At 39.0% G+C, this 25,510-nt stretch overlaps 1 protein-coding gene across 2 annotated transcripts in view; it reads right to left on the bottom strand.

Moving 5' to 3' along the window:
• RBM47 (RNA binding motif protein 47) overlaps nt 1–25,510 on the bottom strand; it is a 105,199-nt gene that overhangs the window by 32,568 nt on the left and 47,121 nt on the right. The window contains exon 1 of one of the 2 annotated variants that reach the window (XM_074950110.1): nt 24,229–24,274. The exons of the other annotated variant lie outside the window; for it this stretch is intronic. The gene's annotated coding sequence lies outside the window, so the exon portion shown is untranslated. Of the gene's footprint in view, nt 1–24,228; nt 24,275–25,510 lie in introns of those variants that run through there. 2 annotated transcript variants of the gene reach the window in all.

Raw genomic sequence — 25,510 nt, 5'->3', positions numbered from 1 at the left:
GAGCTTTTATAACCCCTCCCAGCCCCCCCCCCCCCCCCCAAATTCCAGAGACTCCATGAGGGCATCCTCTCTTGCCAATCTAATGCGGAAGGAGTGCAGGTACTATGGTGATAGGCAGAAATACAAAACCCTAAGGTAAGATACTCTCTTCAGTCTTATGCTTCACTTTTGCCATAAAATATTTCTCTCTCTCAAAGAAAAATTTGAGGCCATTCTTTGCATGACCAAGTTTTATAGGCCTTTGACAAGGTGGGAGGATATAGAGTGAATGGCTGTTAGGAACATTGTAGCTGAATTGAAAGAAAGGTGTGAATGGGTATACATTCTAAAGAAAGTAATAAAGCTGCTCTCTACCTTTTCTCCTCCTCAAAACGTGGCTACGATTTAGAATTCTCTTCAATTTCTAGCTTTTTTGTGGATAACAAACTGTGAGCTAATTCAGGATGTGTCTGGTTTCCAAGCTTCCTATTTCTAGGCGGTCATATTTTCAAGTGGATGTTTCCTAATCACAAAGGACCAAATCCTTGAGCCTATGCAAAGTCTGAGTCTATGACAGTGGTTCTCAAACTTTTGTACTGGTGACCCCTTTCACAAAGCAAGCCTCTGAGTGTGACCCCCCCCACCCCCCGCTTATAAATTAAAACCACTTTTTTTATATATATTTAACACTATTATAAATGCTGGAGGCAAAGTGGTGTTTGAAGTAGAGGCTGATAGCTTGCAGCCCCCCCATGTAATAACCTCATGATCCCCTGAGGTGTCCTGACCCCCAGTTTGAGAACCCCTGGTCTATGAGCTCAGGGCCTGAGCGGAAAGGAATAATTTCCAGAGGCTGTGGAGTGATTGCAGAATCACTTCCAAGTAATTTCAGCATCTTCAGAGATGTGCCACTTTAGTTCTTATGCTTCTCTTATGCTTCACAGGTATTTTTAGCTGATGGATCCATGTAGCTATACACCCACTACTTCAGAAAATCTCCTGAGTTCTGGGGCACCCTCCCACTGTGTAGTGAAACAGCACCAGTTCTGCTGCAGCCAGCAAGGGTGGAGGAGGACACAAGGGAAACAGGAATTGGTCTCAATTATTGAACGTAGTCAGAAATATTAGATTTTTACAAGACCATGTTCTCAGTTATACAGGGAATTGAAGCTTGTCAGCTGACCAATCATCTGACAAATCACAACTAAACCTTCAGTGATACTCCTCTTTGACTGTACATTACTATGTTAAAATCATCTCAGGAAAAAAGAGTTTAACACAGAGTTATCAATCATACACGTAGATACTTCTATGGCCCCATCACCCTAGTATCGCAAATGTATTAAAAAAGAAACAACTTTTCTCTTTCTCTCTTCTTTCCCAGCCAGTAGGAGAAACAGCTCGCTTAGTTTATAATTATATGTGTGTATGTGAAGAACCTATGGAGGAAATGTGACTTTGAGTGAACAGATACCCATAAAACTACAGAGTAAGCCAAGTTCATTCTTGGTGTAACAACTCCAAACCTGGAATCAGTAGTGTTACTCCAGACTTGAATTTGTCCCATTATATGTACATTTTAAGGCACTAAATTGGTGCATAATTATCCGTTCAGGAAACATGAATAAAATAATCAGGCAACGATGGTTCCATGCTTTTGTTATAGTCTGCGCTGTGGGTTTTTGCCACTTCCAGAAGCCATCTGAGTGGGTGTGAGACAAAAATAATGTGAAGTAGTAAGGTTAAACTGAGTCCCTACAACACTTTTTTGTACTATTAAAATGGAAAAACTATTAATTCTTTCGGGAGCAATTATGATTGAAATCTATGTGAAATGAAAGGTGTTTTGTATGTTGCTTTCTAATAAGTTCAAAGAAGATGCGGACACAGAGAAGGTCATGCCCCCATGTAATCAGTCAAATATGCTAGTTCAGAGAGGAAAAAATTATTAAATTTACATTTGAAAGGGTATTTTATACATGTTATATAGTAGAAAAGGCTACTTTTGCCTGATTAGCTAATGGTGGAAAATGAAATGAAATTTTCAAAAAGCAATTATTAATCAGTTCTGAACTGCAACGCTATTAATGCTACTGTACTCTACTCGTATTAGAGTATTGCTGCCTACAGTAGAAGAGAATTCTAACATACAGCTGATGCTTACTAACCCATCCTGAAAAAACAGTGATCTTATCATTTCTTGCTGTGAATCACTCCCCCGCCCCGAATTCAGCAATGGTAGGCCTAGAGCCTATTGCTATAAGACATTCAATGAAACTCAAAGGTGGCAAATTTAAAACGAGTAACAGAAAATACTCTTTCACCCAATGCAAAATTAGCCCATAGAACTCATTGCTACAAGATGTCATCAAGACCAAGAGCTTGGCAGGATTTAAAGACAGACCAGACATTTATGTGGATAGTAAAAATATTCATAGTTATAGCAGTAAATATTTTTTTAAAGAAGATAAACAGTCAGAAGGTGTATAAACCCTCTAGCTCCAAGGCATAAGTCAATCTTTAACTATTGAGACTAGGAGGAAGGATTTTCTTAGAGCAAGTTGTTCCACCACAGACGACTGCATAGTTTCTTGCATGTTTCTCTTAAGCCCCTGGACTACATGAACTATTGGGGTCTGATTCCATACGGCATTTCCAGTATACCTATCTGAGTAGCCCTCTGAAAGCCAATGGGCCCATTCACAGTAGTAAGCACTAAGCGCGGTAGTAAATATTTACAGGATAGGGTTCCTAACATACCATTCACCCTGTGCAGAAGTCCAGTACAAGGTTTATGTCCCACTTAAGCTCTCTGCACAGTGGTTGAGTTCACCCCGGTGAGGCAGAGAACAATGAAGAAGTTAGTTCCTTGTGCATGTACAAGTGCCTTTTAATCTGTGCTGAGCAGCCCAGCCTATCAGTAAATTTGGAACATTTTTAATTGGAGTAGAGATTTCTTAAAGCAACAGAAAATCATCTACAGCTTTGTGCTTTTAGCTTTTGTTGTGGCTGAATTATAAAGGAACCTGGTCTTGAATTACTACAATCTCAAGGGAGAGAGGGAGAGATATTGTAGTAATTCAAGACCAGGTTTCCTTATATATAGTAACAAAAGCGCAGATTACAAGAGGTTCCTCCCTGAGTACACTATGATCATGCTCTGCTCAGAGTAACTAACCTCCCCCTCCTACCTCTGATGCTCAAAGGTCACCATGTCAGAATGAACAAGATCCAACAGTAACTAACAATTTAATCCTAACCACCACTGAACCAAAGCTATTGTAAAAATTTACTTAGCTGTAACTACTAAAAGGACTTAAACTTGGGGGTAAATTTCATTCCTGAACAGCAGGATGGCAAAGGCTTATGCACCACTACTCCCATTAAATGAGACTTAAATGGTGCATATGCCTCATGCTGGCCCTTTATATGGAGTGAACTTCACCCCTGGACACTACACCTCATACCCACATACCCTCCTTATTTCTGAAGGGTAATGAATGCTCAATATTTCTGTAACTATGAGGTCAAATCACTCAGTCGTAAATCACGTTGATTTTAATGGGAGCTGTGGGTACTCGGCACCTCTGAAAATCAGATCTTTTACTTAGGTGCCTAAATATAGACTTAGGTGCCTGATTTTAGATATCCACACTTGAAAATTCTGGGTTAGGTGAACAGCCACAGGCCACATAATAAGTCAATGACAGAACCAAGAATAAACCCCAAGAAGTTGTATCTCCCAGGCACTCACTTTAAAAACTAAATTGCACTGTCTCCAGAAATAGTGACAAGAAAATTGTCAAAATCTGAAAATGCATGTAATTATACTCTGGGCAAAAGCTGAACTTCCTAGACCACACTAGCCTTTACTTTAACTTAACAGTTTACCTTAAATTTTAACTGACATGTGCCCTAAAAAAGAAGTCGTTCATCAGACAGACTTAAGTCAGACCTTATTAAAATTTTTGTAGGTACAAATAAGAAGGTACTGTAATTTGTAACAGAACAGGATAATTAGGCCATCTACGAAAACTGGTGTTGGAGCACAAAGTTACGAGAGAAGGAAACAAACTAGTCACATTTTCAGTCTGCTGGAATCTTAAGCTGAGCACATATGCAGAAAAATCATGATTTTTAGTTTCTGGAGCATGGAAACATTGGTTGCATTTCTTGCACCTATTCTATAGTGTTTTAACTACAAAGCAGCACTATCGTTGACTCCAGGGGAAGCTGCTTGCTTTCGTCTCTTTGATGAGATGGGAAAGATACAAAGAAGCCATTACCATTGATGAGAGAAGGAATATGATCTCAGGGATATTTTATTTAAAAAACTAGCTCTTGGAAAAAAATTTAGCTAGCAGTATTTGATAAGAATACTTTCAAGACATTTTGCAGAGCTTTTAAAATCTTTTTTGTTTTACTCACTGTGATTTGACATCATCAGAAATGTGAAACTGGATATTGGTTTATCAAAATGTTTTTTGTGTTGCTTAGTAATGTTTTCTGCTTAGCAAACTGTTTTGGATGGGATTCTCATACTTTTCGGGGTGTGAACTAGATTTTAATAGAGACGGTGTCTCCCCCCTTCTCATTTACAATTATATAACATGTCTGTAGAAACCACAGCCGTCTGTTCCCGTCACCTTGGACATACTGACCACCTCCATTGTTCTAGCTTCCCCTGTTCTCCTAGACATATTTCTCCTGCTAGTGGCTGACAGCTCTAATCCACACTGATGGCTCCAGTACCTAAAAGTGTCTCCCATTGCCTTTCTTCTTCTTTTAACGTAGCCATGGTCCCTAACAGAGGCAGCTTATCAGTTTGGGGAATCTCTGGTTTAGTGTGATCCCTACTAGACCTGTGGGAATAAACAATTTTTTGGGTCAGTGGCCAACCAGAAAAATTGGAGAGGAAAATTGTTTCATGTCACCCTAAAGGAAAATTATTCAAAATTTTCAGCAAACCCAAAAAGCTGAAAATATTTTGTTTTGGGTCAAATGAAACAAAACATTTAGGTTTTATTTTCAAGGTTTTTTCCTTTAAAAATAAAATGGAAGTAAAATTCTAAATGAAAACTCTTTTCAAATTAAAATGTCAAAAATAAATATTTTGACTTTTTTTCAGAATTTTTTTTGGTTTGGTTTTTTTCATAGCATTTAAGGCCAGAAAGGACCCACCAGCACATGTAGTCTGACCTCCTCCACATCAGGGGCCACTAAATCTCATCAAGTTATCCTGTATTAAGCCTAATAACCTGAATTAGACTAAGGTATCAGCCCTCAAAAGATTAAACTATCGTGTAACACAGGCAGAGACTAGGAGGGACCAAAGTGCACCAATGCCCGAGATTCCTGCAATAGTAAATAATTGATCTTGTGAGAAATACCCAGATGATCCTAGCAAGCGACCAGCACCCAAGGCTGCAGGGGAAGGCAAAACACCCACAGGTCCCTGCCAATTGAACTTTGGGGAAAATTCCTTCCCAGCCCCCAAAATGGTGATCAGGTTGACACTGAACATGTCAGCAAGACATATCTGCAATTGTTTTAAACCAAAAGCATTCCATGCAAATTCGTCAAATGTTTTGTTCAAGCCAAATCTGCACTTTTCAAATCTGCCTTAAAATCAAATCCGCCTTAAAATCAAATCTGCCTTTCAAATCAAATCTGCCTTAAAATCCCTTCACTGTCTCCCTATTGCCTCAAATTATGCTTTCTTTCTTGCTTTCTTGGGCCTCCTGAATTTATCTCCTTCCTACATCTCTGTTCTTATCATTTTTGCTTCCCAGTGCCTTCTGCACTTAGCCCAGGCTTCACGTCTGACTACCTGACTACAGTCTCTGTGTCCTTCTCCCATACTTTCCTGAGTGTCTTCTTTCATGTGGTCTTCTCTGTCTGAAAACCCCTTTTAAATTTTACTTGTCGTGCCTCATCTTCCTCCATTAAGCCCCTTCTCAAAACCTATTTCTTCAAGCGAATTTATAAACTACAGTGTTATATTCATATTAACAACAATCACCAAAACAAGCAACAGCGGTGTAACTAACTCCTCTCCCAAAAATCACATGATCTTACAGTCTTCACTCTCATTTTCTTTCCTCCATCAATTTCCTCTTTGTGTCTATTATCTCCTGTTGTTCTAGTGTTAACTTGTATTATAAATTTCGGGGGCAGGGACTCAGTCTTTATTTGGTTTGTGAAGTGCCATGCATGCCAATGGCACTGTATAATTACTACTAAGAAAGGGATATAATCATTTTGAAATTTAGTTCATTTAAAAACAAAAGAATTTCAGTAATTTCAGCTGCTATATTTATGCCAGTCCTGAGATTTCCCCTGCTAATTTATTTGGTATTACAATAATGTTTCCTTATTTTAAAAAGTGTTTTTCTCCCTTCTGCTATATGAGAGGCCCACACAAACAGGGAAAACTGACCAAGTGACTACTTAGGGGGAAATAGCGAAACTGAGTATACGCATAGCACCAGATATTCACATGCTCGGCACCTAACTGCGACTGTTGTGACATTTGAACCCCAATATGCTGAGCTCTTTTGAAACTCTGGCCTGTATTGCTGTCAAATGCACATAGTAAACATAATGGGGAAAAACCAGAAAAATATTTTTTCTCTCTAATCTCTTTCATTTATAGTAATCTCTGGTGTTCCTCGGTACAATATGCAGCAGTTAATTTTAACATAATAGTAACAAGGAAAACATTTTCAGACAAAAAAAAAAAAGGAGTACTTGTGGCACCTTAGAGACTAACAAATTTATTTGAGCATAAGCTTTCGTGAGCTACAGCTCACTTCATCGGTCCCTCTAATAAAACCAGAAGCAACCACAAAAATCAGCAGATATGTGGCAACCTAGAGAATCAACTATACTCATGAATGAGGATGGCAAAAGGCAACATTTATCTCCTGATGTCGGCTTGAAGGTTTGGGTTTCCATGAAGGCTTGTGTAGTGGCTTTGTGCATCCTCCTCTTTTCAGCTTTCTGCAGACAGCAGAAATCAGTTTGCTTATTATCTTTTTAAAGGTTTTGTTTCCTGTGTTTTCATGGTCAAAGGAAGCTGAAGCACCAAAAACTAGTGTTTAATATTGAACAATGTTCTTGTTTCTCATCTGAATAAGGAAGCCATAGCTTGTGGATCTGTCCAGGTGGAGTAGATTTCAGAATGGTTTTCAGCTTGTTAATAAATTATGACTATGGCTGTGGTAAGTTTAGACCAGAATTATCAAAGAAATCAGGGAACTGAATGAAGGCAGGGATAATTTACAACAGTGCAAACAGAACCCATCAGTACCTGCCAGAGTTTCTAAAAATGTCCTACTAAGTTAAGCGTGCACCGTTTTACAACCTCCAATAGTATGTTCTCCTATCAAAATAAGAGAAGAATTGTGATCTGACATTCCTTGTTGTGGGAATACAGATATGTTGCATTCATGAATAAACATACAATAAAACTGCTTTTCTTCTCAGCAGGCCAAATGCTGTCCCCCGTCCCCAAAGGTACAAGGCACAAAACGCAGCTGAGCCAGTTATGTGGTACCAGTGGCACAGGGGCACTCCAGACCCTCTGCATGCTCTAGAACACTGCTCCATTGTCTCTTTCTATAGGTCTGTGGAGGGAGATATTGGGAGTTTGTAAACCACCTAGAGTGTGGAGCCATTTCTACCGCCCACGGACTGCACTACGGGCTGCAGAATGAGTGTGTGCATGTCCTGTGCTCTGTCACCAGTTAGAGAGAGGATTCTCTTCATTCAACGCTTTGGTAAGTTGCCTGTTTGTTCAGCGCTTACCTTTACTCATAAGCTTTCCACAAATGATGATGAGAGGTCCTGTTATTTTTTCCCCTGTGGGTATAGAGTGGGGGTAGGTGTCAAAAACCTTCAAAATACAGTACCCTCATGATTTCTGTTTCCAATGAACGCTAGATATAAAAGCAGACACTTTGGCTCCTTATGCTCCCTGTTTTAACAATGGTTATCTCTGTAAGTAAATAGACTACCTAGACCATGCTTACCTACAGTATGGCACTTTATTCCCATGTTAAATAACAGTAGCTTACTCTCCTTAAACAAACTCAATTAATTGCTAGCGATAATACGATCCATTGTGGCGATTTTAACAATCCTGTTTTTCCAGCACGGGGGACATGCTGCCTTATTTGCCTTTCTGTTAGTACTTTTCTGCAAACTAGTTAGCTTTTCCTCCTTTAACTCACAAACTTTATTTGTGTAGCCAGCACAGCATTAGAAATTGAAACTACTTCAAATAGTGCAATAGCTTCCAGATAGAACATATGTGAATGTAGACCCTTCACAATGGATCAGGAAATATAGGTTTTGAACTCTCAACTGACTGGTTTATAACTTAGAGTGTGAACTCCTTTTTATAAATGCCAGTTTCCTTATGTTGCAATTAATTTGAGCAAAATGTCAATTGATTTTATTTCACACTGGATAACCACCTTACTTAAAACTGGGAACTTCTTAAAATTGCTAACGTTAATGCTACAAAGAAATGGAAGGAAGGAGATAACTTTCATGGTCTATGATAATTTTCCAAAATTCCTTGTGTACACCGATTCAGATAACCAAAAACAGCCTTGCTAACGTCCACTCATCTGCTCACCCGGGATGAGAATTCTCTCGAGAGCAAGAATATCCTTACCATTCTTATCATCATGGGAAAGGGTGGTTGAGCAAATTTTGTGCCTAGGTTTGGGCTGGTAGTTCCAAAATGATTTTGGGAAGCTGATTTGAAAACCAAAACCTCTTGAGCAAATGCATTTAAGTGCTGCTGATTAATCCTGAAGGTGCCTTTAACGTTATTGTTATTGCACTTGTCATACACTAAGGGATGGTCAGGTAATCAACAAGCTAGACTGGCAACATATTCTTTACCTTCTAATCTTGATTAGGTCAAAAATAAGATATGCATCAGCTGATTCTGTGTCCCCAAAGGAAGAATCTCTCATATGTAAGCAAAATGGTAGAGAGGATTTACGCTACTCTCTTTCTGTTCACACTTCTTTGTGCAGCCAGCACAAGTCAGGCAGATTAGAACTCTAAGAAATGGCAGCAAGAGTGTGCTTAACTTCAGGTAGCCTTAGAACACCCTGAACCCTAATGAAGGAGCCGTACTCTATGGCAAGTTGCATGTAAATTGTGCAGCAAGGCCCCAGGAGCCCAGTGCCTACCATTTCCCCCAATCATAGCTATTTACATCTGGACTATGTGGAAGGTATTAAGTCTGTGTCAGGTCATATGGATTTTCTAGAGTCTGCATCAGATCATGAAGAATTCAGTCAAGCCATGTGGACCGTATACCGTTCATACTAAGCCACATAAACTTGCAGACTTCATAAAGTCCAAATTGGCTTCAAGTATGCCAAACACTGTGTAATATATGTGGATCATAGGTTAAGGATACATGCTTCCTACCCCGCCCCCGCCCAAATACAACATTTGTGCTGTAGTACTTAAATGGAAGCTGCCACTCTTACTGTCTAACTGCTTGCCTTATATGCCCTTTCAAAAATAGTCAATGGTACTTCTAGTAAAGCCAAGCAGGTTAAATCAACTTAGGAGTTTGCAGCTCAAACAGTTTAGAAGTTATGGTGATCCATGCAAAACAAACAAACAATCTCTGAAAGTAAACAACCACAATTTTTGGTTTCCATAGCTCCAAAATGCATATGATTTGCCTGAAACTTTCCAGAAAAAATCTACCCTGAGCTGAAATCTTACATAAGAAACTTCACTTTGATTTTGATAATACTAGGAGCAAATATTTGAAAATCAGGCTAACAGCAAGAAACTGGTTTCAACTCTAACTATAGAAAAATTAACATCCTCTTACAATCAAGATCAGGAGGGCCTTACAATGGGAAGTGTTGGACAACCTTAATAAAAAGTGGCACTATCAGCCCCTCCTTTAATGTTGCTGTCATTGAAATACTGTGATTAGAAGTGGTAGAATATTTTTCCGATGAAATAATATTTCACTGGAAAATGTGGATTCATCAAGCTCAAAATGTTTTCCCCAAAACATCTGGGTTCAACAAACTTTGAGCAAATCCAAAGGGAACCCTGGATTCTTGGCAGGCTGCTGGGAACCCTAGTGCTTCCTGAGTCCATGACTCACAGGCTGACTGTCCAGCAAGTGCCAGTCCTGGTGAGAAAATTTATTTTCAGAACACCATATTAGTGTTCCCTAGCTATTCTGGGGCCCTATGCAGCCCCCCCCCCCACGGGGGGAGGGGGCAGGCCTCTGCTGGGGGGGAACAGAGGGGCTGGCCCCAGGCCTCCACGGCAGGGCGGGGCTGGCTTGGGGGGCAGGGGAGAACTCCCCTGAGGAGTGCAGCAGGGCTGGGCCTGCACTTCCCGCCATTGGTGAGTGCAGGCCCAGCCCTGCTGCACTCCTCAGGGGAGTGGGGGCGAGGCGGGGGCAGAGCAGGGGCAGGGGTGGAGGCAGGGCAGAGGTGGAGCTGGGGAGGGGAAGGGGCAGGGCGGGAAGAGCAGGGTTTGAAGCAACACGCAACTGCGCAGGGCACCAGGAAATTTGGTGCGTACTTTGTGTATGGGTAAGGATGGCCCTGCCATGTAGCGATGTTTCGAAAACAATATCTATATCTATCTATCTATTTTGCGAGAAACATATAAAAATTCAGTTTTGGTTTTTAACTGAATTTTTTTTCATTATTTTTGGCTCAGCTCCTCAATCAAAAAATCAGTTATTCAGTCAGTTAATTGTGATGTGATATATTTAATTAATATAGCAAAAATTCTGATGTTAACTAGGAAACTAGAAAATCATACTTCATAGCTATATTTGAATGAGGGAGTTATATTTTACATCCGAAAGGCTGTAGAACTGACGTGATATGTCTTTAAAAGGTAAGCTGCATGCTGTATTCTATCTAGAAGAGCACCATCTGAGATGTGGCTGGCATCCCAGCTGTGTTCATGGGATCCTCTTCACAGTGTGTTTGACACAGAGATTTATAGTGAAAGAACTGATTTAGCAGTTTGACCCAAAAAAGAAACTGGCCGTCACCAAGAAAGGATTCTGGCAGTGCTATATTTAATAATTCAATGTGTCCTGTCATCTGATTGCATATATACACTTTTCACATGTAGCCAAATATACTCTAGTACATATGGTAAATAATCATTTAAGCCCTACTCCTGCAAACTCTTACACATGAGTTTAACTTTAAGCACTGAGTGGGCCCATTGAAGTTTGACTACAAGTGCCTAAAATTACCAATATTCAAAAGTGTTTGCAGGATTGGCACCTTAGTCAATGCTAAGATGATTTGGGAGTACTTGGATAACATTTCTTAATGTTTCTGCAACATGTGAAAATGTGTATAGACAATGTGCTTGATTTTTGCAAATCTTGGTTCACATGGGTAATTCTTACTCATATAAAGGTTTGCACAATCAGGCCCAGTACTACTAATAAAAAAACTTGATTATTGTTTATTAAAAATTAGCAATAAAGATATTTTAAAAATTAAACAGAACGCACCTGAGGCTCTAGACCAGCACAGCACTGAAGCATGTGTTTAAGATATGTGTAATCCTATTGGCTTCAGTGGTGCTGCATAATGCAGGTGTAGGGATCCAGCCGCATGGAAGTCATTGACAAATCAGGGCCTTAGGGCCAAATCTAATTTTCCTTCCCCACAAGGGAAATAACATTGATGTGAAGGGATTACTCACATGAGGAAGAAGTGTCCCTTAAAGGTGTGGCTAAATTCAATTTTATTTGATGCTTTCGTTTCATAGAAGAGCTAATCTTGACCTTTTTTGGGCGAGGGAGAGGGAAGAGAAAGAGTTACAGACGCTCTTAGACCCCATCTACACTACGAGTTTAGGTCAAATTTAGCAGCGTTGGATCGATTTAACCCTGCACCCGTCCACACAACGAAGCCATTTTTGTCGACTTAAAGGGCTCTTAAAACCGATTTCTGTACTCCTCCCCGATGAGGGGATTAGCGCTGAAATTGACATCGCCAGGTCGAATTTGGGGTAGTGTGGACACAATTCGACGGTATTGGCCTCCAGGAGCTATCCCAGAGAGCTCCATTGTGACCATTCTGGACAGCACTTTCAACTCAGATGCACTAGCCAGGTACACAGGAAAAGCACAGGGAAGTTAATGAAAAATGATGTCATTTTAAATTAATGTGCAAGGATTGCTTCACCTGCTACTGAAATGTAGCAACCTTCGGGATGAAACACAACTGTTTAACGCTGTACAGAAACACCAGGCCCTGATTCTGCAACTGGATCCATGCAGACAGATTCCGGTGCCCATTCTGTGCACCACTGATTTCTGTGGGGCTTCACACAGGTGCAGGGAATGAGAGTTCATTGCAGGATTGGGGCTTAAATTTGTAACACACTTTGGGATGAAATGCAGTTCGAGATTGTTCTTTAACATGTTACCTTTCTCTATATTGCATTTGTGATGCATTGATGGTAAATTTTAAGCACAGGAAGCAGCAAACTTCAGCTCTGAAAACCTCAGGGTGTTTTCCATCCTGATGTGTTGCCCTCAGAAAGGTGGGAATTCAGACTCTTCCACTGGCTATTCTCTCTGTGATTGACTAGTTACCACTCAACTCTCTGATGTGAGTTCCCCTCCCACAGAAGTGTTTCCCTGAATGTCCTTCTGATAGTTAATCCTTTATACCAGGGGAAAACAAGCAACTGCAGTGTTCTTTTGGCCATTTTCCATCTCATTGCTGTAGGCTGCACCTTCCTCCTTGAAGCTGGTAAAATGTTTTGTTTGTTTTACCCCATCCTCTCATATTTTCCTCTCATTTTCCTTTTCTCATTTCCCAAGGAGGGGGCATATCTCCCTATAGTTTGGGGGTATTCGGTTTTTGTTTTTTTGTTGTGTGTGTGTGTGTGTGTGTGTGTGTGTGTGTGTGTGTGTGTGTGTGTGTGTGTGTGTGTGTGTGTGTGTGTGTCTTTTCTTCTTGTGACCAGCCAGGAGCTAAGGGCTTATGAGAAATAAACAAGATATCAAGTCTGTTTAGACTTTATATTCTCAATGAATTAGGTTTTTGAAGGCTAACTTGAAGTGCATGATCCAGGCTGGTACAGCCCCAAACAGTTTCCCATGACAGCTTTTCTGAAAGGGCCTTCAGCTTCCTCATTCTACCACAAATTAATATATTGCAATATTTGGCCCTATGTAATTCCCACTGATGTCAATGGGAAGCCAACCACTGAGAGCTGAATCAGTGAGCATTAATGGTTGTGCGTCTGTATTGGTAAAACTATTAAGATCAAAAGGGATGAAAGAAAAACTATTGCAAATACAAAATAATGTCATTGTATAAACACTGTTTATAAGCAAAGCGGAAAACATAATTGTTTACAAATAATATACTGCTAGTGTAATACATGTAGCCAAGATGTACTCAGAAAGGTTCACATTATTCATTATTCATCCAGAAAAGTTCTAGCTATTAAATTATTTAGTGATGTAAAATTTGACAGAAATAAAATGAATGTTAGATCAGTGATGGCCAATGACATTCATGAAGTTCTATAAAGTGGCTCACCTCTGCCATCACCTCTAATACAAAGGATCCTTCTGCATAGACCACAGCTCTCTGCATGCAGACCACCACCTTAAATAGCCCTGGTGGGTCACACCTTTGTTCCTTTGTATAAAAGATGAGAAGGGAGGCTACAGTCTCATCCATTTTATGCAAGGTACTTCTGAACCCCTGTCAAATTACCATTGAAACCCTCTGTGAAACAAACTTTGGGTGTCTCTAAGTTAAAGCAGGCACAGATATGTGCCCCAGAATTGGAGATTAGAATAGACATTTTCACATCTTATTCTTTTTACAATCTTTCATTTTCCTTCTCATCTCAAAATGAACTGACTGTAGCTTTATCACTGGGTTGCTCTATATGCTGAAGGAACCCATGACTTAGATTTGACACAAAATTCAAATAAATATAACACTAACTGAGCCACATAACTAAAATTCATAAACTAAATTCTGGAAGAACATGAATTTTAACAAAATACTAAATGTACTGTCTCAAACTTTCCAGAAGTCCACTGGGCAAACAATGTATAGAAGACAATGATCCTATCTTCTCTAGTCTGGCTTGTTAGTAGAATTTTACATTTACTTAAAGGAACAGTACCAAAATTTGAATCCTCCAAAACTTTTATAATTACACTTTTTGCATGCCAACAGATTGTAGGACAAATCTATCAGGCCTCAACAACTGGAGCTTTTACCAACTTAAATCCCAATTAATTAATTTGGCAAGCAGATCAACAACAAACTCAGGATGCTATGTTTGGCAGCATTGCTTGAGTGTCTCTGCAAGCGCGCACACACACACACACCCCTCCTGGAAAAATGCAATCCTAATAAATGCTACATTAGGAATTCATCACATTGTCCACTCAACTCATCATCTGGGATTTTTAGAGTACTCCATGCCTTATTTTTGAGACTAGGATTTTATCTTTATTAAGAAAGAATGTAGATAAATAGGCAAGATTTGGGGGCTGGAATATAAAATATGGGTTTGCCAGCCTTGATAGTGTCCTTGTAAAATTCTAGGCTTGTACATCAGATTTGTTTGAGAGCAGTAATCCTTGGTACTTCTTATGATAGAATTTCTACATGTAATTTTTTTAACCTAAGAATTCTACAGTTTTCCACTAAATGTTGTCTCTGTTTAAACACACAGGATCCTAATGAACATCAAGATAAGCATGTGACTAGTCACATTGACTTCAATGGTACAGCTCATGGGTTTAAAGTTACTCAAGTGCATCGATACCTTGCTGGATCAAAGCCTAACTGCTTATTACACCCCAGAAGACTGACATCACAATAACCTCCATGCAACACCAATTAAAAATATCAGAAAGAGCTCAACTAGTGTACACAGCTAGGTCTCTTTGGCTGCCCTGAAGATCATCCTTGGTAATTCAGGGGTTTGTTTGTTAAAATTTCTTTGCATTAAATGCAAATATCAGAGAATTTGAGCCTACAGCGGTTCATCACCACAACCTAACTTGTGAAGATGATTCCATGTTTTCTTGCTTAACCTAATTTCACCACCTCCAGTTCGTACCTCCACAGTGCAACTGGGTCCTTGTTAGTTTAAAAAGAGTTTCGCTAGGCATATGAATCCCTCTGCTTCTGCTTATGCTGCTGACATTAGAAGTTATTCTATTTACCTTAAATGATTAAAAAAAAAAAAACCCTAAAAATAAACAAGTCTGACTCCAGCAAAAGTCTGACATCTAGACAGAATACGGTTGCTTTGAAAGGTGTCCAAAAAATTGTATACATTACTTCACTTAGTAGACGCAGTATTATTTGCATTTAACAAAGTACTTTAAGTATCCACTACCAGCTGTCTGAGTCAAAACATTTCACAGCATAAAATATACTACTATTTAAGGCTAATGATCTTATCAAACAGGGATGAGAATTCTACACAGTACCAATGACTATAGTTATAGCATGGATAATATGTAATTAGTACAAGAATGCATCTCTTGCTGTTTTGAAGCCCTATCTGAGCAGAAATGACGAGTCCCTCTATTCAACCTTATGGGATTGTACATGTATTCCTTACACTAGAAAGGAGGAGAGTACTTTTTCATTTAGGAATATCTTTTATTTTATTATTCTCTAATTAAACTCTGTCCAACTCCTAGCAGAGAGTCAGTTGTACACTGATTTTTTTCCTCCTCCTGCGATTCAGGAGTGAAATACAGGCTCCCCTTACTGTGGAACTGGTGCTTTTTCTCATTGATATGCCACCAATTTATTTTTCTTTAAATTAGGACCCAAGTCTGTCATTTTGATCAAACAAAACATTATGCTTCTTTAAAATAATGTCTAGTTCAGTTTTGAAATTTCACAGTCATAGTCATATGTCTGAATGCCGTGTCGAATATTCAGAACAGAAAAGAGTGATGTCTGTGACTTCTGTGGTTGACCTCCCAGTTCCTGTTGTATATTTTCCCTCTCTGGGGCCTTTATTCAAAGGGGGTAAGGCACTGATGTGATAAGCTTTCGCAGACAAGAGGAAGACACCCCAGAACAGAATGGGCCAGATCCATCTCCAGTGTAACTCCACTGACCTCAGGCAACCAGATGATACCAATGAAATTTTATCAAGGATGTGTTTGGCCCACTGAGTCTGTCAAATTAATTTTCTCCTGGGTTTTACTACCCACTCTTGTCCCTAAGGTTTTGAAGAGAGTGGAGTTTACTCTGCTCCTGTCCTTGTCTCTCTCACTCGCAGGTTGTACCAAATTTTAATATTTCGGTTTCTGGCTGAGGATCATAACATTCACAGGCTTGAGGCTTACCTGGAATTTGAAACTTGGGTCAGACCCTAAGAGGAGATAAAATGTGCCTCAAGAAGACTCTGTTCTTTGCTCCCTGCTTACTCCTCCTTGGTGTCACCATCTTTGATTTTATATTGATTTATTTATTGATTTATTTTGATTTTATATCTGAATGGCATTGTTTGAATAAGCTTTGACATAGGCAGATCTCTTTCAACTACCAGTATTATAAAGTCTGATGTACTTCAGCTGCTCCTTTCCAGTTTCCCTCTATCTCCTTTCTTCATTTGTCTTTCTTTATTGTGCTTTTATATAACATTTACACTCATAGGTATGTTTATGGATAAATGGTACAAGATTGCTTTGACAAAGGCTCTCCCTACTTGTGTACTCATATTATGCTATATGTACAAAATTGGCCTCTGTCATTTACTTCCATCACTGACCTCCAACTCATCTATCCACCCCTCCTTCTATCCATCTCTCCATCCTCTTGTATGGCCTCCATCACCATAATACCTGAGCACCAATCCAAGCCACTGTACATACATTTTGATATAATTTTTAAAACATGTATGGAACCATACACATGTTCCATAATCTTTCACTATTATAACCCTGGTTTTCCCCACAATACTCTGTTTGTTGTGTTTCTTTGCTGTGTTATGCCTAACTACCAAGCACGGTGCTTATTACTATGTGTAGTCCCATTGAACTCATAGTAGTAAGCACTCATGATACCAGGAGTATCTTGCAGCAATAAGCTCAATGCCCAGAAAAACGTGCACACATGCTTTACACTCTGAGTAGTCCCAGTGAAGTCAATGTAAAGATGAATATGTGTGTAAGTCCTTGCAAAATTGGCTCCTTGTATTTAAATTTCTTTGGGGCAGCACCTTCCATTTTTGGGGTACACATGGCTAAGTATATGGGTGGTGTGAGCACTGTCTGAGGGCTGTAGAAGGTGAGAGCTGCACTGTACAGGAGCTGCCAGGGAGTGATTTTAGGAGAAAGCTTTTACAAATATGTCAATAATCAGGTTAAAAAGAATACAATCACAGAATATTTATATGACAACTTGACGCTGAGAATTTGGATATAATTTAAACTAATCAGTTGAGAAAAGCTTACTATGATCCCAGTACAGGTAATGCTTCTGGAGCTGTTCATCATTTTCTTATGAGCACAGAAAGTACTTTGAGGGAAGGGGGTCCAAGCATGATACACGCTTTCACCAGCGACAATAAAAAAAAAAGACCTCACTGCTATGATGCCGCTGTTATTGTCTCATTGCCTTGCACACTCTTTGTAGGTGGGGAAGGAAGGGCTGGGATAATGAATGTTTTCTAAAGCCCTTTGAAAAGGATGAAAAACCACTTAATGCTTTGCATCTGCAGAATGTGACTTCCTCCATTAAGCAACAGAAAAGGTTTCGGTTTGAGTTATGTAGTTTCATTTCTAAGACATGCCTTCCTCAGATGACCTCTCTCATATCTGTTCTTACAAAGTATCAGACTTTATTCATTCCAATCATGGAACATAGATGGAAGCTTTCTAACAGTGTCTTCTCCCCCCCCCCCCCCTCACAAATTAATGACTGGGAGACTCATTGCAACTCACTGAATTTTACAATTGAGTGAGAAAACAAATATATATAATATAAAAGCCAGGAAGGTTTATCCTAAAATGTTTTAATTTACTTGGTCAGTTTCAGGTTAGTTTTAATTATGACTGATATTATATACTATGGTATGTGAGCAAATTTCTGGTGTTTATTTTGTAAGTCTTATTAATATGAGACCTCACTATGGTCTATTGGCTGAAAAGTGCAGAGAAACCAGGCATTTTATGTATGTGTGTGTAAATCAGAACATGTGGTGGTTGAGTAAAGTGAGGATTTGCAAGGCTCTGCATTATTTAAGCTGGAGAAGGTCCTGAGCCATCAAATTCAGATAAGAACTCCCCAGAGTTCAGAGGTATTCAGATCTTGGCTTTCAGTTAGGTCCATTTGTAATTTAAATGTAATATTTAATCATATTTTTATTTCTTGAGTAGGTGGCCAATTATATCCATCCGGCTTATACGGTGTCCTCTGCTCATTGCAGCATTTGACTTTCAGTCAAATCTATATAATAGTAAAGTGCACAGAAAATATTCCTATTCAAAGAACACAAAGGAAGAAAAATAAGAGGAATATCTTGCCTCCATCTATGCAAGCAATTCTCATTGACATAATTGGGAACTGCACATAATATTGTAGGCAATTAATATTGTAGGTAATTAAAAGTGCTTCATTTGATAGAAACTGCATTTCATTTTGAGCAGTGATTTAAGAGTTCCTTTAGTTTGTTCAGATTATTATTTTAGCGAAAATGAAATTGTGGTCAGAACGTAAGTATTTGTTCACATTCGAAAATGTGCAGGTATTAAATTATGTAGTTTATTTAAATCATCACTTTCTTAGGTTTGCTGTTTAATAGCTCCATTAGCCTCAATGTAGAGAGCAAATCCCACTGTGGTACAGCCTGTTGTGACACAAATATACTTACAGTTCTAGAGGAGAAAGGGAAAAAATTCCCTTCAGTAATGTATTGTTGCCATAAGAGGAAAAGACAGTTCCCCTCCCCCAAGTAAAAGTTTTTTTGTGTTAAGTCTAAAGAAGTGAACTAATTAAAATATTGTCAACAATTGAGCCATGGGCAGTCTAGCCTAGCAGTTGGAGCAAGAATCAGGCCTACCAGTTTGAGCTGAATCCAGATGGGGTGGGTTCCAGGAGCAAAGCCAAGGGTCATAGCCAGGAATGAGAGGCCATAGCCTAAGCTGATATTTGTTCAATATCTATTTTGATTTAGTTGGGGATTAGGTCCTGCTTTGAGCAGGGGGTTGGACTAGATGACCTCCTGAGGTCCCTTCCAACCCTGATATTCTATGATTCTATAAGCTGAAGGGCTAGCTGGAGTTGTAGGCAGAAGGTGGAGCTGAGAGTCTGAGCCAGAAGTCAGAGATCAGGAAGGAGCTGGGGCTAGAGGTGGGAGCTGGTATACCCTGGGGCTGAAGCAAGAGCAAGGCTGGAGATAGGGGAGGCCAGGACAGGACCAAGCACAGCATCAGGCTAGAATGCATTGAGCAGCCACTGGACAGCTACTGAGCTTATGTATCAGCCTGGATACCCCTGTGATCAATCAGACAACTTCTATCAGGGCTCACTGGTTGCCCAGAGACTGGCTCTACTGCTGGCTGGCCCCTGACAAATATAGACACACTTTATATTGTTCATCATGAATTAACAGAGTGACCCCGTAACCTTGTTCACATAACCCTGTCTGAGCACAACCCAGACCCATGTTCATCACACTCATTTGTGTCCTGTCTGACTTCCAGACTGTAAGCTTCTTGGAGCAGGGACCTTTTCTACTGATTGTCTGGCATGGTGTCCGACCTTTCAGTGTGATATAAATGGAGATACCTGTTTTGATTCACTAAGAAGTGTGGGAAGATACTAAAATCAACATTTCAATAGAACATGCAGGAGTACTTTCAACAGCTGCAGTGAAACTCCTCTTTTAGTCCTAGGCTCAAAGTGTTTGCAGTTCCCCTTTCAAGACACGTGAAAAAAATAATAAATATTAAAACAGCAGTGTTAAGTTTTACCGTCCCTGAATATGTTCTTAAATAAAAAGATTGTATGGAGAGACAGACAGACAGACACACAGGGGTGGGGAGCGAGCAGTTGTGTCATATCAAATAGATTTACTACTAAATATCTTAGTGTAGATTACATTTTGTGTCTATTCTTCCTGATCCTACATAATAACTATCTTCTTGATTGCATAGCAATTGCAATGCAAGAATACTAGAATGAATAACAGGCACTGGAATGAACAGTAGAATGGCAACAGAATGTTGGAAGATGCAATCTTTGCCCAGCAGAGAGCAGATTGACAATTTGCCACAATCTCAAAGGACACGCACAATTTACAAAGATTGTGCTTGACAGAGTGCAAGGGGCAGAGACAATTGCAGTTTCAGAGCCAGTTAGGAGGTCTGGTTATTTGCGGGCCATGGGGGCACAAATATTCAGTCTGACTCATTAAAATGCACCTTCCAGAGACCTCTGGGAGAGCCAGCCACATTGCAAATGGGGTGGGAGACACAGGGCTGGATTATTTTCTAGGAACTGATACAAAATGGCTGCTACAGGGTTTAGGATCTGAGCCAAGAGTCTACATTGCGGTTTATGATTTATACTATACTGTGACCTGTCTCTCATTAGGAACTTTGTAACTCACTCTGGGATACAGTTTGTATGAAAGACGTTATATAAAATTAAACTATATTGTAATGTTATCACAATAGTGAGTTGCACTGAAGTTAGGAGGCTTAGCAAAGAGTGGATCAGGTTCTGATTTCAGTTTACATAAGTATAAATCCAGAATAACTCCATTGACTTCAGCAGAATTACTTTGGCTTTTAACTAGTGTAACTTAGAGCAGAATTTGTCCTGGGTCTTCAGTTAACAATATTGTTCTTACAGTAGCAATAGCTGATTTTTTCTTTTTTCTCTGTGAGATGTCCTATCAAATTGCCATTCACTGTAAAGATTCAATTGTTTGCATTTCTTTTTAGTTTTTGTATTGGCCTCTATTAATACTTTAAATATGGCCCAAATGTTCAAAGACATACTTACATACATGTGCCACGTTAGGAATGCAAATCCCTGACACATGCAAGCAAGGTTTTTTTTAAAATGCATGAATGCTTGTGTCCCAATTTCAATGCACACAAACACTGAGCAAAAGTGAACATGCACATCTTTAATTGGCACCATTTTGTCTTGATGCTCATAACATCACATTAAAATTTTATTTTAAAAAATACAGTGTTTATCTAATTCATTAAAACGTTTGTATACTAATGTAGCTTCTTGGTGGTTAGTTTATTCAAACTCAACACACTTCCAAATAAATACTGTTCTTTCCTTGTACCTTTGAAAACTTCCCCTTTCCCTGTAAAGAAACTGTAATGCCCTATGCCAGTAAAACACACACACACAGTAAATTAGCAAAACCAACCAAAGAAAAAGAATACATGTTAATTCCATAGCAAACGCTAAAGGGTCCATTTCTGCTCCAGTTGAAATCAACAGCAGTTCTGGTAATCACTTCAGTAGGTGCAAGATCATGCCCAGTATATTTTTTTAGGAGGGAGAGAGGGCGGGATTTGTCATTGCTGCTGTTTTTTGGATTTGGCAACTGTGATTAGAATTTGGACTTTGTCCATTATCATCCAGTCCCTAAGAAGTGTGTTCTAAGGGAATATCACCATTTTCCAAAATAACTCAAGAGACTGGGTCCAGTTTGAATGTGACCATTGATTACAAGTACGTCCTATTCAGTTATGAGTAGAAATCTTCCTCTTTTCAATATCAATTTCCATGGAAACTTAAAGTGCAATACTTGCTGCTCAGAACAGTGACGCTGTAGAAATGGCATTGTGGGCTCCATTTAATTTTAAGTTTTTTGGTCTATCAATGATTTCTGTATCACATGAGTTCAGTTTAAAATTTTTTTTCTAATTGCCAGTCCTGCAAACAACCTAAGCTCTGAGAATAAAGCTGGATTGTTTCGAATTCATACACTATCACCCATAGTAAAGGTTTTGCACGCCAAATTATGATCGCAATAATACCTGTGCAATTCCACTGCTTGCAGTGGTATTTGACTGGTGTTACCTCTGATACAGCAAATCACAATTATTATTTTTCAAATGCCTGAGTTAAAAAGTGTCTCAACTATATTTGCAGTAATCCCTAAAACAGGATAAGAAAGTACAGGGAAAAGTTAAAAATAATTTGATATTGTTATATAGGGAATACTGCATGTCCTGACATAACATTCTCTATTTATCCAAGGCAAAATTAGAAAAGGTTTAAGAGCAACCACTGTATGACAGCAAACTATGGACAGCAGCTTTTGCTCATGGACCTTTTAACTATTATGGCCTCTTTCAATTGAAATTTGTATCTATTTGGTGGTGTTTCTTTGCATTCCTGCACAGAGATTTGGGAAGAAGATTCATAGGTATACAGTGTTTGGAATCCCACCAAAGTAGGTCTTTCGAAGTGTAAACAGGACTGAAAGACTGAACAAATTTTGTCAACAGTCTTATCCCTTCTATTTAATCCATTAATTCTTCCTTATGGTGACCTGCTAGAACTCTATCATCACATGACAATAGGCAAGATAACGTTGCTCTCTTTTGTTTCAGATTTTTACGTTTTTTAATCCAGTCCCTGAGCGCTGAGATAAAATCTGTAATCTTTAAAGACTGTAACCAAAAGTTCTTAAACTATATCAGCCCAATTTATAGTCTGGCATTGACAGAAAATTATTTGGATGCAAATACAAGACTCATATTTACTATGAGATCTAGAAATGAAAGTCACTGGTGGCCCCCTGGATTGTTGTTAATATAAGGGTTGCTTTTCTATGCAATAGCTGAAAGACTAGGGTGCTGGTTTTACCTAGACTTTACATTTCTGAAGGCCTGTTTCATTTATTTACACCTCAGGGTTGTGGGATTTCAGATATCTTTTTTTCCAGTAAGTGTCTCACTATTTTGCAGGAGCTGTGACCACTGCACTCTGTACTAGTTTTTTTAGTGGCCCCATGCAGCATGATACATCAACATCACATTTGGTTTAAGCAACTTTTAATATACTGCAAGGGCTGTTAGCCATTGGTGCTGGATGCTATTAAAGTTTATCTACTAAATCTGGCTACTCTTTAGCATGTGAGTACAGTAAGCAACACCCAGATTTATAGAGTGTTCCCTCACATCAGAGAGGTATTAAAGCAAAACTGCATAGGATGTTGCATTGAGTTTGACTTACGAGGAGGAAATCTGAAACAACAGATGCTGTAGCATGTTTTCCCCTCTAAAGAAATAACAGATTTTCCCTTTCTAGTGATATATTTTCCCTATTTTACCTCTCCTCTTTGGATTCAGAACATATTGTAGATAATCACAGAATTTTACCTATCACACATTTAATATTTATTACACATCAAGCTATTATTGAAAATTCACCTCTTGTGATTACCTGAGAACAAACTGGGAAATCATGGGGGTAGGGTGGTTCGGTCATTATTAAGGCTTATATCTCAAGGCATGTTAGAATTATCAAATTATAACATTACAGAAGGAGAACTTATTACCATTTGGTTGAATCAGCTTGTATCATTGTGATATATTTTTTTATCTATAATATTCTTAGAGCAGTTCTTTGAAACTACTCAGCTTCACTTCTGTCTTTTCTATATGTGGATTATATTAGAAAAAAGTTATAAATCTGATTTCTGATTTGTCTATGTCTTGTAACTTGGACAGCACAGGAAAAAATCCTGAAAAGTTTGTCATGTTGCCTCTTTTAGCAAAACTAGATTCAACATTTAGCATGTCTTTACAGAGCGAGTCACTAACCACATCCCTGTTTCAATCACTGGATTACACATTTTATTTTAGAAGCCTTGACTCTTGTTCTAACCCTTTGATTACAGGACAAACTGAGTCCAGTTGGTTTAATTCATTAGAAAACCTCAACCATATGAAGAACAATACTTATATAATTCTTGTGAATTTTACTTCTGCATTTAAAAAAAAAAAACCAAAAGCAAATAGACATTGATCGATGCTTTAGATCACAATTTGTAACTAAATTATATTTGACAAAAACAAACTATAAAGAGAAATGCTAGTTACTGTTTTTATTTTCGAGTTCTGCCATGTAAACCTTTAGCAACCTTTACAGTCAAACACCATTGCTCTTCTTGAATTTCTAACTCAAGAAAAATTAAAGTATGAAACAGTACCTGGCAAGTACCTGGTGTGCTCTTGTGCTCTCTCACTCTCTCTCTCCCCTCCCACAGGCAGCTTGGCAATGGAATGCCCTTCAAATCCATGGCTGACTGCTTTTGGTAAATGTTTTACGAGACACTAAGCAACCTTCTGTCCCACCCTCCATGCAAACACCATTGCGAGAACACGGTATCATGGTCACAAAGGAACATATATGCAGTACAGAGCACTGTAAATGCAGCAAAGAAACCCTGTTTTGACTCCCCCTTTCCCCGAAATAAAAAATCCCTAATATGAAAGGGGGATATGAGAGAAGCGTGCTGGGGGGAAAACTACATCAGCAGGACTATTAATAAATATTTTTCAAGGAGTAAATCATGATAACCTTTTTCTTTATTGTTCTAATCTGCAAGCAAACCTAGGCATATCTAACAGGAAAACTGACGAACAGTTAATAAAGTGGAGCATATCTTTTCTAAATAAATCCTCAGTATAGGAACAGTCATCCCAATGACAGTTACAACTTTAAAAGAAACCAAAAAAAACCCCCATAACCAGCCCTAGTGTTCTCTGAAATCGCACAGTAAAACTATGTGAACAGGACCAAATCACAGTGCCAAGCAAAACGAACGTAAAAGGAACTTCTCAACAAGGTGCTTTCCCAATAAGAAAACCTGCCCGCTTTTCAGCTTCCCTGAAGTTACCCAAAGTTAAAATTCTACTAGTCCCAAACCAGAGTTTTTGCATTCCATTCAAGTTAACAATTACAAATGGAGGACAGCAGAAACCAGCTGGCATTAAAACCGTGAAATTATCTGACTTGACAAAGTAACACCACTGGTCGCAAAAGAGGAGAGGTCAGTGAACTAACTTGAAAATGACAGCGAGGGTTTAAACAGATGACTGAATCATACACAACAGCGCAATAGCATAGACGAACCCTCACTAACTCCTGATACACAGACACATGCACACGAGCCAACAAAAAAATCTTTTTTCCCCCCCATCAGTAAGTGTTGTATTTTTGAGACAGTATATTGTCTGCTGTGTTCTATCTTGTTTAGGGTAAGTTTGATTTATTTTGTCTAATTTGATTTCTTTATGGTCCCTACATTGTACAAATATATATATATTGTGACAGGGCAAGGCCAGATGGCTATGGAAAAGTAGTGGGAGACAGATATATTAGCTCCAGGCTAAACAAATCCCTAGTACCAGGATAAGTGAAATGGCAGCTGCTCCAGGTCAATTAAGACACCTGGCGCCAATTAAGAACTTTCCAGAAGGCAGGGAGAA

This window comes from Natator depressus, chromosome 4, assembly GCF_965152275.1.
Source record: "Natator depressus isolate rNatDep1 chromosome 4, rNatDep2.hap1, whole genome shotgun sequence".
NCBI lineage: Eukaryota > Metazoa > Chordata > Testudines > Cheloniidae > Natator > Natator depressus.
Note: the sequence above shows the minus strand (reverse complement) of the source record. Positions and strands in the feature narration are given on the sequence as shown.